Source organism: Ursus maritimus, unplaced genomic scaffold, assembly GCF_017311325.1.
Source record: "Ursus maritimus isolate PB19 unplaced genomic scaffold, ASM1731132v1 scaffold_23, whole genome shotgun sequence".
Taxonomy (NCBI): Eukaryota; Metazoa; Chordata; class Mammalia; order Carnivora; family Ursidae; genus Ursus; species Ursus maritimus.
In genome coordinates this window covers 2108508-2114750 of record NW_024424786.1, presented here as the reverse complement: position 1 = coordinate 2114750, position 6243 = coordinate 2108508, and the positions used below count along the sequence as shown (strand labels likewise).

The 6243-nt window shown below is 46.4% G+C and overlaps 1 protein-coding gene across 3 annotated transcripts in view; it reads right to left on the bottom strand.

Moving 5' to 3' along the window:
- Window positions 1-6243, bottom strand: part of TEAD1 (TEA domain transcription factor 1) — a 253092-nt gene that overhangs the window by 95695 nt on the left and 151154 nt on the right. The gene's annotated exons all lie outside the window — the stretch shown is intronic.

Below are 6243 nucleotides of genomic sequence, written 5' to 3'. Positions count from 1 at the left end.
CTGCAACGCAAGGATCCCAGCTAGGGGTTGGGTGGAATCAATCTCACTGACCTCATTTACACTACACCCAGTGCCCTTTATTCGTCATTGCAGGTACAGTGACATTTCAGAAGAAGATTTAGGACTCTCAAATGAAACTCCGATAGCGGCACTAAGGCGTTCATCCATCCATCCAACAATTAAAAACCTACTGTGTGCCGACCCTTTCATTTGGAAAGGTGCGGTGTCAGTCAAGTCCACGGGTAAGTACCAGCCTTAATTTCCCAAAGACGAGGTCTCTGTGTTTGCCTCTTTGTCGAGGAAGTCTGATTGCTAAACCGGCAGGTAACAGAAAAACAATACACACCTCTAAGCCAGACAGAAGTCAGAAGCCGAGGTTTGTCTGTATAAATTCAACCATTTAAAATCTCACTGCCAAACAAATCCATTCTCCTATGAATAAGAAAATGTCTTGTTAACTATGAAATGCTAGACCTAGATCGGGAGCCTACCCCAATTCCGTGGAAACCAAATACTATCTCTAGGCTGCTTTCTAGTATGAGAAAACAAACAAACAAGGTTTGCTATTACATATATTCACCTCCGAGTGTTGGTACATCCCCTCCTGTCCTCCCTCTGCTACGTTCTGAGCTACATGACACGATGCTCTGAGTCCTATGGAAGTGACCTGTGATCTCACAGAGACAATGACCTGATATCTGATGCAACTAGAGGCATGGGGGGAAAAATCACGAAACTCTAAAGCACTTCCTCTATACACACACCTATATTTAACTCACCTTCCTTCTGAATTCTCAGAAGGGAGAATCAAAACATTTTTAACCAGTCATAGGTATCATTTATTGAATGCCTACTGAGTACCAGCCACTACGCTACACACTTTCCACTCTGCATTATCACAGAAGTTCTATAAGACAGCTGCTATCATGACTCCCAGTTTACAGACGAGAAAGCTGAGCTTCACACCAGTTAGAGAGCTCACTCAAAGCACACAGCGAATGAATAGCAGAGCTGGGGTTTGAGCCCAGGTCTGTCAGATGGTGCTGCCCTTAAAAGGAGGTTGTGTCAGACATTCTCAAGTCCAAGGCTTCCATGGATATCTGTTCCAGCCCCCGTGAGGCCTAAGTAACAGATGACCTAAAGAGAGTGAATAATCTAAAGCAAATCAAATGCTAGAAGATCTATTCTGCCTACCCCATATCTCACCCTCTCCTCTCCGAATGGGATCTGGCTAATTTCTTTCACAACTCCAAGGGTCCGTTTCACTCCAAACCGTAATTACCCCCAATGCTGCTTGCCAGCCACCTGTTGACTTTGGCTATAATACATATTGCTTGACATCCAGTTTTATCCACGTCTTCTTTCTTCCATTCAAACTTCAGATTCTCATTCCTCAAGATGTAATACTGCAACTCCATTCAACAAACACTTATTAAGTCTCTACATAATTATATGTGTCAAGTACACAGACATGGCCCCTGCTCAAGGTCTGGCTCCAGCTCCGGCCGGGGAAACAAGGAACCAAATGTGTAAGCCACACACCTGGTCGGAGAAATTCGAAAATGGCGAAATCATCGTAGACCTTGGAAATCCCGAGTGATGCTGTGTAGCTAAAAGAACAGGGGAATCAACCGTGGTGACAGGCTGTGGGTGTTTTCATTTTGACCATGAGAAACTCTAAAAGGTTTGCACAGCTCTTCTCAGCAGCATAGCGACAGGAGTAAATTTAAGTTTCAAGAAGATGAGACAACTTATCCCAACATTCTGTGGGCTGACTGGCTCACTAACTAAGAGGCACGACAAATTCCCCATCTTCAGATTTCACGTGCCTGGTTTGTTAGGCTACTAATGATAAATGTCAAAAAGCACTGTTTATCCTTCTCCGTTTTCATTATCTTAATTCAGACACAGCACTTTCCTGCCTTGCATCTATTACCTACGAGCTGGACCTTGTATTAAGACATTTCAACACCAGAAGGCCAGGGGAGAGGCAGACCCGCATTTCTGCACACCTCTGCGGGTCGGAATGCGATGTTCATAATTAAGATGATCTGAATTCCCCCCAAAGCTTCCCCCCCCAATTCATTGATAAAGTCTTGATTAAAAATACAGACATTTTGTCATCCTTACCACATTTACCTCATCTCAACACTCTCCTGACTGGGTGAAAGCTAATGCTGCTTCTTCTGTCTGGTCAATTATTGCATGGACACAAGGGACCAATTAATGCCATCCATAAAAGCCTGAATCATTCTGTCAATTAACGAGAACTAACTATGTCATCAGATATATTACTGGTGAGCAAGTCTATTTGGTTGCAATATGTCTTGAAGGAGAGCGGTATCGAATGAATCACAATTGACTTGGACAACTGCTAGCATAATTTCGGAAGATGAAAAGACAGATGTGGTAGTTATTAGTGGTCCCCTGAGGAATTACAGCCAAGCAATTGTAATGTGCTAAGACTGCACTAGCAGGTGCCTGCAGTACAAATCAGACAGAGGGTTAAATCAATATTTTCAATTTCTTAGGATCAATCTGGTGTTTGAACGAGATGGAAACTTGTTAGCGATTGGCAGGATGTGTAAATGAAAAGTCAAACTTCTTATTATTTGTTAAAAAGGAATGAGTGTACTGAATCATGCCCCTGGCACAAGGTAATGCTTTCATGATCCAGTAGCTAGGGCATTCACGGAGAATCAAGCGGTTCTTAAATTTTAATAGAGTGCAAAAGGTTAGCTTTATAAAGGTTGAACATTCAAGCTCTTTAAAAATGATTGAAGTGTCAATAGGAAAGTTTTGAGCTGTGACAACAGTATAGTTATTAATGATTAGTGCAGGGACCAAAAGGAAACCTTAAACTCAATGTAAAGAGGAGGGAGATAAGGTCTTACTAAGAATGTACAGATTAAACAGAGCCTTGGGGACATAACCGCTTTTCCCTTGTTTTACTAAGCAGCAGTCTGGCTTGGAAGACCATTACCAAAAACTTGGAGCATTTTCCCCCAGTCGTCTGCATTGACTTTATAACCCTTGCTGAGTCTAGATTCCTGAGTGACTATCTCTGACACTGCTCCATCTTGGTTTTTGTTACTTGGCTCACTTTTAATCTAGGGACAGACAATCCTATATGCCCCCAAATTATGAAGCTCCAACACAGAGAGAGCTCAGAACCGTAAACTTGTCCTAATGCATTTTGTGTGTCCACAGTAACCAGCTTAATCATTACTAGGGGGCAGTGTGGTTCACGGGAAGGAGTCGGACGGATGTGGGTGGGAATCTGGGACCTGGGGCTTCCTCACTGTGTGCCTCTGGGCGAGTCACATGACTGTTCTAGGATCAGTCAGCCCAAGTGCTATAAATCAGCAGGCCAGGGGAGGCTTCCTATGCCTGCCGGAAGCAGTAAATCCCCAGCCTGGCATACCCATTAGAAGTGCAAACGTCTCCTTCCTATTTAAAAGGAAAGTGGCATATTTCAATAAGAAAATACGGAATACGTACAACACGAAGCTTAAATACATAAAGCCAATTTAAGTAGTTATACATAACTGGAGATTACAATATTTTCCCTTTTGCTTAAAAAAACACTAACTTTCCAGAATCTATAAAAAACACTAATCCAAACAAGTATTTCTTGACTCTATGAAAGCAAAAATTTTTGAGACACAAAGATAATGAGGCAGAGCATCCGCCCTCAAGGAGTTTGAGGGGAATATGCACCCAATTAATGGTAAACAAAGCAGATCTAAGATCAGCTCAGGTCACTGGGGGAATTCAGGGAAAGGAGAAGGCCTCTAGGTGGCGGACGGCCAGGGGAAGAGCCGGCTCTGCAGGAAAGTCCACGGAAGAAGCGGTGTTTGAGAGAGCCCCTGAAGAAAGCCAAAATGCAAGCGGGACAAGCGGGAAGGGAGCCGGAGGGAGGGAGGGAGGGAGACACGGTGGGGGGGTGTAAGTCCAGTGACTGAAGCGCAGGTGAGGGGAGGGATTTCAGGCAGAGAGAGCTTCATGGGCCAAAGAGATTTCATTTGTAGAAGTGAACGGCGGGAAGTGGCCTTCGCAAAGGGTGGGGGGTGGGGGGTAGAGCCACCTTCCTACCATCAGCACAGGGCCCTCGGGTCAGATGACAGGGCCACGGCGGAAGGCCAGGCCAGAGAAACAGTGGAGGCAAGAAGACCGTGGGTGGGTGTGGAGGGTGGCTCACCCCCTCTCCCTCTGTTTCTGGCTTTTTTCACTTTTACACTGGTCTCTAAAGTGTGTGTGTGTGTGTGTGTGTGTGTGTGTGTGTGTGTGTGTGATATAATTATAATTAGGATATAATATACATAGCATTCATTTATAATTAATGTGCAAAAACATGTGTGTGTATATGTGTGTGTGTGTGTTACATACAGATTAACAGATTTTTTTTTAAAGAATGAACACATTCTAGGTCTTATTTATTAAACACACACCAGCAGCAGACAGCGAAGAGCACGCAGGGCTGGGCTGCATGGCACAGAGGGCAGCTCTCCCCATGCAATGAGGCTCTGCGACCTTGGGCACCACTCCCTGTGCACCTGCGAGTATGAGGATCTCCAGGCCAGGAGGTAACGGGGTGAAGCCCTCCCCCCTTCGGTGGCTTGTGATGAGGACAGATCAATTCTCAGGCTGCCCCAACAGATGACCAGGTTTGGGCTGAGTCCTCTTTAGGGCCCAGGACTCGGGGTTGTGGTGCCAGCCCTGGAGATCCGCAGCAAACTGCCCAGGCAGCCCAACAATGAGGCAAGCCAACCAAAGGGGGGCGGCCCACTTCCTGCCAAGACAATATACGTAGATACAATATAAGTAGAGAAATCACAAGATGAGCAGTGCTGATTTCACTAAGGGACTCAGAAATTAAAATAGTACTAGAAAAAAATTCATGTCTTAGAATTCAGTCTATATTAATTTTTATTAGAAACGTGCTTGAGAACTCACTGGAAAAACCACGCATCTTGGAATTTGCAGACATATAAGAATAATTTGACTCCCTAAAACACAACAGGGTCTTCCCACCTCCGTGCCCTTGCTCACCCCCACTTTGTCCATCAGAACACTCCCACACCCCCCAGCAGCCTTTGTGAATCTCTGCAGGGCAGGCTGTCCTCTGGCCTTCCCGACCCAAAGGAGGTGAGGCCCAGCTCAGTCTCCAGCATGTTCTTTTTCCTTGTGTGGTCATTGTCACTCTCAACCACCTGTCTTTCTCTCAATTCCCTCCTCCAATTTCAGCAAGGCTAAGCTCCTCCATTTCCTAATGACACAGGGGCCTCTCCCACCCCCAAAGTCCTTTCTCTGATCCCCTGGCCTCCATGTCTTTGAACCTGTTCTCCCTCAATCTCTCCACTCCCAAGGCACAACTCATCAAACTCCGATCTTGCCCTCTTTGAATAGACAGCTACAAACTCTCTCCTTGCCCAACCTTTTCATTAAAAAGCCCTTAAATGTCTTGTGGTGAGTGTCATGGAGGGGAAGAAAAGATGGCCTCAACAGTCTCACGATGCCAACACGTGTATGTCCTGTCCTGCCTTACTGATCACCTAAGCAATTACAGGTAAGGCGCCAGGCACCGTCCTCAGGCCGTGGCACATGCTTTTGCGATGAGCGTACTGCAAACACCCAAGTTCACGCCCAACGTGTACAACGGTAGTGAGGGGCAGCAGAACATGACATTGGGGGGTTCCCCGTCTCCCAGCTGAGGCAGAGCCTCGAATGTAGATGATGCTCAAAACATACACAGAAGAAGGAGGAAAACTGTCTCGAGGATCAGAACGAGCATGATCAGCCGACGCTCAAAGTCGACAGAATAAGGAAGAAATCCAGATCCTTTTCTTGGGTTCAGCTTTTCTTCTGAAGACAAACAGTAGGGTAGGCAATGCTGTATGCCTGAATCACAGCTGGCACTGACAGCTCGGGGGATCCAGCTGTTCCCCAAGGCACACCCACGTCCCCGGGTGACCACAGCGACACGGCACCACCGACGGGCTGGGGGGAGATGCCCGACCGCCGGTGAGGTTTGAGGGGTGCTTACACAAGGGAGGGGAAAGGTCAAGTGGGCTCATCTGCTCATTCATTTTTCTCATATTATCTTCTGAAACTCTCGTCTTGGGCGAGGTGCCATGAAAGGCTCTTAGGATTCAAGAGGAACCATGAGTCTCTGCCAGGCAGAAGTGGGTGGTTGACCGGGGCCAAGTGCGCTGGGTAATCCTGCCCGCTGCACTTGGGTCG